Raw genomic sequence first — 12369 nt, 5'->3', positions numbered from 1 at the left:
CTGCCTGTGGTTTCACTTAAAGAGACTCTGTTGGAGGGTTCTCTGCTCTCTATCTGACCTGGGCCCAACCTTCCAGTGGTGTAAATCAGCAGACACCCATTGATTTATCCTGTCTGAATACTTCAGTGTTCTACTCCACACTGCAGCACAGGCAAGATACCAGGCAGCAGAAATGAGCCAAGAGCAGAGGGTCAGGTTCAAAGGACTCTCAGGGTACAATGTGCCAGATTTCCCCAGACTTCAAGGGACATATAGCATTTTTTTCAAGGGAGTAAGAAAGCTACTCGAAACTAGTCCTTAGTCCAATGCAGTAGTACAACAAAAGAGAGAAATAGCAGCCACAAGTAAACAGCCATAAACTAGTGATGCCTCCCAAACTACTTCTCCTCTTGCTTTGACAGGTGTGTGAGGAGTAAATTCCAGCCATGGCAGATCATCTAGTCTTCACTAGATGGTCTATCACTTCCCTCATTCTCTAACGCAACAGTTGTGGCCCCACAAAAATCTAGCCACAGTGAACAGACAGGCTGCTACAAGATGTAACAGGAAAAACTTCTCTGGAAACACACAGGAAACCTTGGAAAACAGTTTCCTAAATCTAGCTACAAGTTGATGGGATGGGACAGGAGACCTCAAAATTGGAAATCTCTGGCAAAAAGCCACTGTGGTGTAAGCACAGCTCCAGACACAACACAACAGAAACGCAGATCCAAAATCCCCTTTCATTGTAATAAAATTGGAGCTATTTCATCATGACTAATTTCATTGTGTCATTATCAATTTATCCTATGTAAAGTGAGAGATGACCCTCAGCCCCCAGGGAATTTAGAAAATGCTACAGTAGTGTGAGGAGCATATCAGGGGGCTCAGAAAATACCACTAGAAGCTGCCTGCAGAAATCCCCCGACAATCTCAGACATAGACCATCCTCACAGTGAGACACAATAGCAGGACAAAGCTGGGCACCAGGGCTATTAGAGGATCCGTGGAAGTAAGAATGCAGGAAATACCAGGCTATCCAGCCAGTGGTCTCTCTAAGCACATAACCTGTCTCCAACAGTGACTGTAATTCAGAAAAAAAAACCCACTCTGCAAGAGGTAATTATATAACAAGGTACAAGTAACAAGATTTTCATGCAACTTCCTCCCAAGCACTGGCAGCTTCCAGCGGGCTCCCCTACAGAGCAAATCCCATCCCAGACTTGACTGTACCTTTATATTTCAGGATTTCTTCATGATTCGCCTGAAACAGCCCATCTCTTTTTGTATCTTTCCAAGATCATGGCCTCATCAAATCATTGTATTGCAGAGTTCCATCACTAACAGTGCACTGGGCTGAAATAAAAACAAAAAAAGTATTTTTTTCTACCAGTGGTGAGTTACTGCTAATTCAATTTCAGTGGCTGCCAATCACCAATTTCTAGAGAGGGCCATGAAAGGCTACTTGTTTTGTTACCAAGCAGACAGAAGGCATTCTGGTAGCTGATAAAGAGTTTCTAGGAAATGGCAGGAGAATTAAAAAACCCTATAGCAATAGTAGGATGACTTGTGTGTCTGTGGAGGGACAGCTTGGTGACTCCAGTTGACAGTATGACCCCCTGGCATGCAGGGAAGGCCTGTTTGCCTCATAGCTGCGAACAATTAACGGATGGAATTTGTTCTCTTGTAACTTGTAAACCTAATGAGCTGGGCTGATGCAGGGCTGCCAGTAAATTCCATCAACTCCTCTAATAGTTACAAAAGAGCCACTTCTTCATCTGAATCAGTGCAGATTACACAACTGCTGCTTGCACCAGCATCTGAGCACCCCGCCCACTGCAGCTCACACTGTTTCATCCTGGGACATCACAGAAATCCCCAGTGGAAATACCCATGATTATAGCAGAGGAGGTAACTGAGATTCCTGGGAGACAGAAAATGGACCGTCCATTAAAAAGGATAATTTTCACCTTTGTGAGGAACTTTCTTAAGATGCATTGTGGTGGAAGTAGACATTACAGGACCATTAGTAAAAACTGTAGTGTGATGCCCAGTTTCTAAAGGTCATTGGTGGCAAAGCTCACCACGAAGCCAATGAAATGTTAATGTTTACGGCATGTACTTGTCACTGCTGGCCAGCAAATTCCAAAGACAAAACACAACAAGAATTCTGCTTGATCATAAAATTTAAAAAATCACCAATGGAAGCTTGTGACATGCTACAAAATGGCAAAAGGATTAGACATGTTTTAGGGATTACAAAGTGGAGAGAGAATGAGAAAAGCCCACAGAACTACCAAGAGTCTACCATTTTTTTTTGCATCTGTGGATTACAGCTTGGTGGCTCCAGCAGGCTGTGGGACCTGCAGTGCACACAGGGAAGGACCTGCAGGACTCCTGCAAGATACCATTTATTATTCAGCTGGAAACACAGTTAACACCACTGGGATTTGGTCTCCCTCATAAATGTGAACAATTTTTACTTAGAGCAGTCAAGTGGCCAAGGGCTCCTTCAGCCTGTGGGACTACAGAGTACAGTTTTAAGCAGTTTTATTAACTTTAGTTTAAATCACTTCCAGTACTGATCCCCCTAAAGATCAAAGCTGTTCCATCATTTATACCTGGCAGGCAGTAAAATCCTTACGTAAATCTGTAAGACCCCTTGTTAAGTTTAACATTCATCACTTAACACTGCTTAGCTTCTAACCAGGGAAGAGTGTGCCTTCCAGGCCCAGCCAGTGCCATCTGCATCTCTGCAGCAAGGATCAAAGCTACAGAAAAGGAGTCAAAGGCTTTGTCCAATGTCTGTTCCTCCAAAAGACACAGATGGGAGATGGCCCTTGGAGAGAGCATCTCTGTCCCCCATTTCCTCTATGCCCCCACAGTAGCTACGTCTGAATTCCTTAAGTTACTAGGAAATCTCAGAGAGCTACAGAAAACATTTTGTGCCTAATGAGGCCTTCTTGGACCACAGTGTCATCAGACACTACCATGTCCTGCTAATGAGCTTCTCTCTCTGTGCAGTGTGGAGCTGCACTGAACTGAACTCTCCCCATAGGACGACACGGCAGGAACTGGCAGATTAAACTTTCCACTGGACCAGGGACAGTTGCAAGGCACTGGGATGGCATCCAACTTCAGCTAAGTGGAGTAGGGATTGAGAACATGAATTTATAACCAGCAACCATCAATGAGGCGTAGGGAGCCATGTGTACAGCATACACTTGGGAAAGAGGACTGGGGACTAGGGAAGAGTTGACTTCACCTAATGTAGGACAGATAGGACATGAAAGGACCATATCCATCCACTACAAAACAATGTAGGAAAATACACAGACAAGACCATCGTGACTTAAAAAAAAAAAAAAAAAAAAGGCAGAAAACAGATCTGTCCCATCAATGCTTGAAAGCAATGCATCCCTTCCTTGGATTTAGAAAATGCATCCTGTACAGCCAAGGATGTTCAGAAGGATATCCAGCAGCCCTAGGCAGGGGCTGTAGTAGTAAGAAGGTAAATGTCCCATCCCTAAGAGATGACAAGTCTGGAATGCAAACCATGAGAGGGAACAATGGAAGACAAGGAAGTGTAGAAAGTGTAGTAGCGTGAACTACACAAGAAAACAAGAGAAAAACTGTAAGATGGAGAGATGGATACTACCCAGAAGAAAACTGCAGCTACCTAACACAGCAGTTTCCATTCCACTTTGACTGGTACAAGTGCAGAGTCTCTGCTATGTGATGGGCCAAGCCGGTTTTTTGGGAAACACTTTTTCTTGAAGTTTCCTCCTCTTTTTATGTCTCATTTTCCTCCTCCTTCCTCTCTTCTACTCCCTGCCTCCCTCCAGGCAGAGATATGTTTCTCTCAGCTGCTTCTGCGCCTGTGACTTTACTGCATGGGGAAGTCAGTCCGGAAGGTCACCTCTTTCATCAAGTATTCTATTTGCATCCAAAATTGTATGTACATGAAAAATGTGGTCGTGTGTTGCACCTAGCTGCAGACGCAGATGAAATTCTGTGGAAAGCCTGATGCACACTAACCTTTGCAGATGGTGCAGCTATTGCTGAAAAATGGATTGCTTAATAAAGCATATCATCCGACATATTTGCTGCTTGGCTAGCCAAATAGAAGTTGTTTTTTGCACAAATTTCCTTGTCAAATTTGTCAATGTTCATGTCATTTTTGCTTTAGGTCACAGAGCAAGGTGCAAATTCTTGGCATCTTTACTAGTTGCAAGCCAATTTCGGCTATTTCTAACAATGAAGTGAATTTCTCTGAGGATAAGACACTCACTGTATGGGGAGGAAAGGAAAACAGCAGGAAGTGGATAATTTTTTTCTGCGATTTTTTTTTTGTTGCTTTCTCTCTTTTCTTTTTTCTCTTTCCTTCTGAGAGATAACATTTGCATTCATTTATGGACCTTGATAATTCATAGCAGAAAGAGGCCTTTTAGCCTGTTAAATCATTTATGTTGCTTGACTATTTGGTGCATGATGCACACAGATTTTTGCATCGGTGTACAGAAAATGTATCTCTTCTTGCAGGAAAACTTGCAAGAGAAGAAAAGATCCATTCCTTTGGATTCTCAGATGTGGAAGTCAGGGGATTCTCCCCTTCCAGCTGTCTGCTAGAAGAGTTTTAAACCTTCCAACCTCTTAGACTAAAAGCAACATAACGTTCTATCACAGATTTAATCTGTGTTGTTTGTTTATCTACCTGCTGTATATCCTTTGCTGACAGACACATCCTTGTCCCTGCTCAGACGCAAGGTTTTCAAGCCTCTTCCCTTCCTCCTGGGTTTCATAACTTTTTTCCACAAGGTGCCTTCCCAGACAGTCATCGCAAGCTGCTCTACTCAGAAACAAGAATGAAGATTGTGATTACCATGTTTGCTATGATAACAACCTCAGCAAGGATGGACTTCAAAAATGCACTGCACTACCATGAGGAAACAATACCAGCCTCAGGCACTGGACTTCATCAGGAGGACCACAGGGAACTTGGGCATGAAAGCAAATATGGTGCATACCTGCAAGAGCTCGAGCCCCATTCAAGTCTTTCCTCCACCTCATGGCATCACTGAGTCAGGTCATAGGAAAGAGGGAACTTCTGGGCCTTGGTGACCCCTCAGAAGACCAGATCCTACTCCTTCAGTGATGCTGCATGCAGTGCTGGCAGCATCCACTTTGGGGTACAGAGCTGCACATCCAGCCATCCAACTCGACATACCACAGTTTATCCAGACCTCCATAAGGAGGTCTGTAATTTAGGTGTCAGGAATGCTATTTAGTTTGCATTTCCATTTTTGTTCAGTAACTCATCAGATATGGTGTTTTCCATTTACTAGGAACAGATGCATTCCTCTCTGGGCTGTGCTGTACTCCTGTAAAAATTACCTTTCCCTTTGGAGGATTCATCTCTCCCTGAATGCCCACTCAATTCAAAGTCCTTTATCAAGTATACCCTTCTACAAAGATGCACCATTTGCCAAGTGCATCCTCCAGTGATCTATTCCTATAAAAGGAGGACTTTGCTGCAGGACACAGGCATTTGACATAATCCCATTTGCCTCCCGAATAAGCTGCCCCTTCAGAAAGAACATTCTTCTGCAAGGAACATTTTGTTTACAAGGTTTATTTTGTTAGCAGGTGTATTCCCACTAGTAAGTTTTTTCCACTGCACCATTTTTTTTAAAGGTCTTGTTTGGTAGCCAGATAGCCGAGACTGCCTGTGATAAAGCCAGCACAAGTGATTAATAGCAAAGTCTCTGCCATTTTATTATTAATAGCAGTGTGTTGACTCAATTAAATCCAGCCTGCTTTTTTTGGCAGGCCTTTGCAATTATACATATCATTATGGGCTGCAGCCCAAATGCATCCTGGGAGTAGACCAGAACTCCACATTAACTTTTCTGGCTCTCTCTTTGCAGGTTGGCCACTGTAACATGTGGGCTATAACCAATCCAGGCTGTTTCAGGGATGGCAGAATAGAGGAAGAAGGAAAAATGGCAGAGGCAAGGATCACACCTAGAAAGTGCACGCTCCCTCACAGCCATAAACAGCCTGGCAAACGTATCCTGTATCCACCCCTCCACAGTGAACCCCATAAACACAGTGTAATCTGTCTGGACAGTACCTGTTACCAGCAGGGGCGATTTTCCAGCACGCTAAGGGGTGTGTTCAGTAGTCTCTTCCAAAACAGACTTGCAAGCTGATTGGCCTGGCTTGAAGAGGCACTGAACTGAGGTTCAAGCCTTTATTGGAGAAAGGCTCCAGCAGATTGCGTTTCCTAGTAGTAAGAGAGTGATCTCCTAGTAAAGCTGGAATATCCTAAACCCAAAGTACTCCAAAGTGGGCTGTAGGCATACTCTATTGATGAACATACTTGCTGCTACCTTTTGAAACAACTAGCCTTGTGGGAGGAAAACCAGTCATGAGCCTAAGGCATAAGACTAGGACCAAGTCAGGTTCTCAGCACTGATAATGGATTCCATGTATGATTCCAAGTGAGTCTTCAAAGTCCTGGGATATTTTCTGTAGCCTTCAAACTCAAGGGATCCATGAGTCATTCAGATCACTTGTTATTTGGTGGCACCAAGCTTGGGTGCCTAAATGGTCAACAGATATGCGTAGACAAAGGTAGGTTGCCTTATCTCAGGTTTCGAAGAAAGCCAGAGTCTGGGGACCCTGGACAGGTGGTGAAGTGAAGCTTTGTGGTTTTCTCACAGCCTTTCATGACAGCCTATCCATAAAATGATGTTCTGTTAATCATGGGAGAAAGCTCTTTTTGGACATTAGACTTGTATATAAAGCACCTAGCATGGTGAATGTTTGATCTGAGTGGTAGGCCTTGCCATCACTCAGATAACAAATCACAGACATGAAGTGCTGGAAGAACAACAGGGTCTGGCCCCTTGCTAAAGCAGCATATGTTGCTCAGAAGCACTGACCCATCACTGTCCTTTGCAGACTGGGTGGGCTTCATCTTCCTGCTAACCAGAACAGGCAACTCCAGTGACACCCTCTAGCATGCATACGATCTATGACACCTCTCACTATGACTGCTGGATTTTTCTTCCCAAGCCCACTGCTCTCTGCAGTTGTAGATCTAGATTCTTCTCTCCAATGAAGACTGGAAACACCCCACCTTCCTGCAGGCACCTAGGACACTACCACTCTTCCTGTAGTATCAGGGGAGATCCCAACAAGTCACAGCTGAAGCCCCACAAAAAAAAAATAGGTCCAGTTTCCCATTACTTCAACACAGGGGGCTTTTCAGCTGAAGGCTCTTTTCAGCTTGTGCTACTTCATCTTCCAGAAGCCCATTAAGACAGGAGGGCACTCTGTGCTTTCCATCCCAGCTTGGCCTGTTTCCATCCATGTCGTCCATCTGGTTTATTTGCTGGCATCAGACAATCCACAGCTGTGGGGCTCTTGCTAAACCAGGGTGGAAGAGTTTAAGCACTTGGCCTATAATCTCCTCCCAGTGCCTACAATGCCTTTCAGGAAATAATTGTGCTGCTGGAAAAGGGAATGCAGAGATGTTCTGCTGTCCACATTCCCCTGAACAGCTCTCAGCAGTGCCGAAAGGACTTTGTACACAGCTCCAAGCCATTGATGAAGCTGATAGCTGCAGAGTGGCAGAGCTTATGATGAGTAAGTGGCTTCCCTGAGGAACCTCAGCAACATCAGCAAGCACCACCTCTGACAACACTGAATTTAACTACTCTTAGCATGCCTGGGAAAGACCCAGGGAGTTCTGTCAGACAGGAGGAGATTCACATATAGCAGTGGGGAGGACAGGGCCAAGAGGATTGATGGAGATATTTGCAGGTTTTGTACAAACTTGGTTTCTTTCCAGACAAAACCAGCTGCAGATCCATGGATGTGGCTTGCAGGAGTGCCTCTCCTAGCAGTATGCCTGCTTTGCCCATGCCTATAGCTGTGAGAAAGATAAACACAACTCTGGATGATGGTCTTCAGAAATCTACTTTAAAAAGGTGTACCCTTCATGGACTAGGTGGACACCACAGCCATGTCCACACAATGACTGGGCAATGCCACTTTGTTTAAAAATATGTTAAGAATCTAAGACATTTGTTATCTTCTTGTTTCAACAGGAATCTCATTTTGATTTTTATATAGCACAAAGGAGGGCTATAAAGATGGTGAAGGGCCTTGAGGAGAAGCCATATGAGGAGTGGCTGAGGTCACTTGGCTTGTGAAGTTGTGTCAGGGAAGATTTAAGTTAGGTATTAAGAAAAGGTACTTCACCCAGAGGGTGGTTGGGCATTGGAACAGGCTCCACAGGGAAGTGGTCATGGCCCCAAGCCTGACAGAGTTCAAGAAGCGTTTGGATAATGCTCTTAGGCACGTGGTTGGATTCTGGAGACTGTCCTGTGCAGGGCCAGCAGTTGGACTTTGATGATCCTTGTAGGTCCCTTCCAACTCAGGATATTCTACGATTATATGATATATAGCACTGACCAACTATGAAGCTGGGCAGAAGAAACTGACTTTTCTTGCAGGATATTAGAAAAAATATTCAGTTTTATTCCAAAAACATATGCTCTCTCCATTACCTTATAAATCAGATGCAGACTTGACCCACATCTCAAACATGACAGAAGGGGACTCAAGCATTACTATAGAGAACCCAGCCACAGTTCAGCACAACAAAGTTTAATTATATAGAGCAACATCACATATCCTGCTCTAGACACGGGGCTCCTGACTTTCAGTGTGATGTCGGCAGTTCCATCACTTCGAGGTCTTTTTATTTTTAAGGGTGATTGCAGAGATTCAGAGAGGCCAAAGTTCTCAAGCCAGCTGGTAACAAACCAAAATGCTTATTACCTCAGTGAGTAAGTCTGCCTTCCTCTGAGGCTTCCCTTAATCCCAGGATGAGTGACCACCAGAGAGGAGATGATCAGACACTTGCAAGGGCTGTCCCTGTCGCCCCAGGACCAGTTAGTGGGAACAGAGCTGTTATTGCTTCTCTGTTATCAGTTACGGCAGGAGATTCCTTGCCTTGTGGCTGAGGCTGCGTTGTACATACGACTCACAGAACATAACTAAACCATGTAAAATGTCATCCTGTGTTTGCCATTAATAAGCTTTCAATTAATAACACAAATTTCTGAGAACACCCCAAGCTTGAAATTCCGCACTGTGCTGCCTAGCAGAGCCAATCAGGGCAGTCTCAGAGCCAAGCCGTAATAAAGCAGTTTTCCTTTCCAGAAAAGATCTCGCCTTGCTGCTGTAGTTGGAAAACCCCACCCCATGCACATATGGGATAAAACATCCTGTAACTTAGAGGATCACAGGAAAGCCTCCAAACTCAGGTGCAAAGCTTTTGTTTTCAAACATCACAAGACCTGATTCTGCTTACTTCCTGATGTAAGTTACCCCGGTGTACATGGGATTGATCAGCTGTACTAACAGGAAGACAAGAACTGGAGCTGTATTTAGGAGGACCATAGTCAAAATTTAATGTATCCAAAATCACAGGTACTAATGTGATGCCACCTGACACCAGTTTTTCCACCACATATGCAGTTTTTCAATACTCACTGTATACACATGAGCTTTTTTCCTTTTGTAAGCACAAGTACACAGGAAACCATGGGCAAATTTAAGCTTGTATTAAATGTATGTAAACCGTTCTGAAGGTAGGTCTAAAAAGCCTGGCTATGCATATACCCCTCACACACATAAAGGCAAAGATAAGGAACGCATTGCCACCTTCCCAGGCCCTGCACCCTCACCTACCTGGAAGAAAATACCTTTCTTTCTGGCATGCAGACAAAGCCCCTCAGCATTCCCAAGGGCACTCTCTCTCACAGACACACAGAGCAAAGCATCTTCCTTATTTCTGCATTACTTGTGCAACTCCTTCCCTGTATCTATAGTCTTGTACAATCTCTTGCTGTCTGTACACATCCATGTTCACAATATACCTTGTGGATAAGCAGGCATGCAGACAGACCCCTCCCACCCCCATGAGGAACTCCAGGTATTGAGAGGTAATCCTCCTGGCTCACAGAGCCCGGTGAATGGAATAATTAATTTTCTGACGAGCATGAATATCACGCAAAGGCAGCCACATGGATATGGTGGAACGCTTCCAGCCAATATCCATGCAATCCGGATATTTTGATTCACCCATCCCCAGCTTCTGCTCTCAGCAGTGCTGACAGCAGCAAAGCTGAGCTTGCTGTGCTGTTTGGGAAGGCCTCACAGATCCGGCTGGCTGGCCTAGATGGTAGAAGACAGCTGAACTACCATGCACAGTCTGCTCCTCCTCCCCACCAAAGACAGGGAGACCTTGCCACCTCCCACACCCTAAACTATTGCTCCCTCCTGAAGTTAACTGCTCACCAACACCCACCCCACAGCTCTGGTCTCTGGGGCAGGGGAGAGAACTGCACAAACAGTATCAGTCTGCTCAAACCTGACAGTCCTCCTCAGTGGAGAATTAAGGGTAAGCCCCTGATGCAAGGACACTAATTCTTCAGGCTGCAGATCAAAATTCTCCTCCCATCCTGGCATAAGTCAACTTGTTCTCCTCTGTTTTACAGTTAAGGGTTAAAAGTGCCTGTGTAGGGCAATTACAGACCCTAATTCTAGGGAACAGAGGAAAAGGGAGCTTAAAGAAGGACAGAGGATGCTAGGCAGAACAGTATTCTTAAGACAGTGGTTCAAACTGCACCCAAACCCAGACGATTCCCAGTTACAGAGTTATGATATTCCTAAAAACTATAATACACAGCTCTTTACTTCTGTGCAACTATTCAGCTAGTGTTGCTATAGCATAATTGACCAGTCTAGACAGAAACAGAAATAATGAGCTTACCATGCTGGACATCTGAGTCCCATTCCCATCTTTGTCTTCAGCTCTTCATGTGTTCAGGGACAAGTTACCTCTGTTCCACAGCTGTAAGATTAACACAGAAATACTTGGCCTGACTGTTTTGCCTGTAAGCTCAGATCACTAGATCATCAAGAACTCTTGTCAAGAGAGACCAAGACAGTGTGAGTTGCCTTATAACAAAATGATCCCTCGCTGCTGTAGCAAGAGCATAAGCATGTATGGCTAGAGACTTGCAGGCGTGATTATTTGCACATTGCCCATGATATGCATGTGTATCTCTGCCCCTTGCACGGTGCCACACACCATGCAGTCTCTGAACACATCCCACCTCTTAAGTGCTTTTATCTTGGAATTCCCATCAGGGAAGAAAATATCTGCCAAAGCTCTTTCCAGAAGACCTGAGGCCAGGAACATAGCTCTATAGTCTTAGAGGGGAATTTGCTGAGGATTTTCACAAGAGTTCAAGTCTGAGCCAAACTTCAAGGTGATAAAATAAACTTTCCATTGTGTAGGTTTGGGTTCTATCAACATTGTGGCTCTGACACTTCCCAGTACACTTGGTTCTTTGAATTTTTTCGTCCACAGCCATGATACTTAGAAATCGTGCTTGGCTTCTACTGGGAACAGGCAAATTTAACACTCCTTTGTATGTATGAGAAGAAATCTTCTAATCTTCTCCTATTTTTCTCTAAGAGGAGCTAGGAGAAGAACCCAGAGGAATTATCTTACTGCAAAACTGAGGCTTGCAACTAAAAGCAGAGTCATGGAATGAAGAAGTAAAGGTCCTCAGTCATGCTGACCTTGTTTTTTCAGCTCCTGGGGTTGTTGTCCATCCACAGGAGCTCAGTATGTCACTATTTATATTTGCTAGTAAGTCCTACAAAAGAGGGAAAGTATTGTTGTGTAAGTCATTGCCCCAGTCCAGAATACACTGGGAAATTCACACATATATACAGTACAGAAGCAAACAAAGACATCCAATTATCTTCCTAGTAAAAGATAGATCCAGCTTTTCAAAGGGTGACATACCAAAGTGATAAGGAATTAGTCAAAACCCTGGATTAGATATGGGTTCAAAGCACTCTCTTCATGCTAACACAACTTCCCAGCCCTCCATGGATGGGCTGAGGCTGCTCTTTCCAAGACCCTGGGATTAAAAACACATGAAAAGAAAAAAAAAACAACCAAACAAAAAACCACCATCAACAACAAAAGCAAATAAACAAACAAACAAAAACAAAAATCCTCAAGTCAACCAACAAAAAAAAAGAAAAACAAACATCAACAATTAAACAACCCCACATGGGTGGAGTTTTCAAGAGTACCAAGAGGGCTTAGGAGTGCAAGTCAGTCAGATGTGTGCTTCTAAGTCCCTCCACTGCTTTGGAAGACTTCCAACCCTAAGAGTAAAATAAAAGGCAGGGGATATATATGGCTGCTAGGCTAATGAAGCTTAATTTTATCCAGCTCCTATTTATTCTTTGGTTTCGCTTCAGAGCACTGATTTCACATTCCTGCAC

The 12369-nt window shown here is 44.1% G+C and overlaps 1 long non-coding RNA gene across 1 annotated transcript; it reads right to left on the bottom strand.

The window, feature by feature from the left end:
- Nucleotides 1-901: 901 nt before the first annotated feature.
- LOC108493471 lies at nucleotides 902-11709 on the bottom strand. The gene is made up of 4 exons (XR_001873480.1): nucleotides 11650-11709; nucleotides 10832-10912; nucleotides 4694-4828; nucleotides 902-1335 (listed from the first exon to the last, which is right to left on the bottom strand). It is a non-coding gene; the product is annotated as an uncharacterized LOC108493471 (long non-coding RNA).
- Between the last annotated feature and the right edge of the window lie 660 nt (nucleotides 11710-12369).

The sequence above is a fragment of the Lepidothrix coronata genome, unplaced genomic scaffold (genome assembly GCF_001604755.1).
Source record: "Lepidothrix coronata isolate B3197 unplaced genomic scaffold, Lepidothrix_coronata-1.0 Scaffold17, whole genome shotgun sequence".
NCBI classification, from domain to species: domain Eukaryota; kingdom Metazoa; phylum Chordata; class Aves; order Passeriformes; family Pipridae; genus Lepidothrix; species Lepidothrix coronata.
The sequence above is the reverse complement of the archived record's forward strand: the minus strand, read 5'-3'. Positions and strand labels throughout refer to the sequence as shown.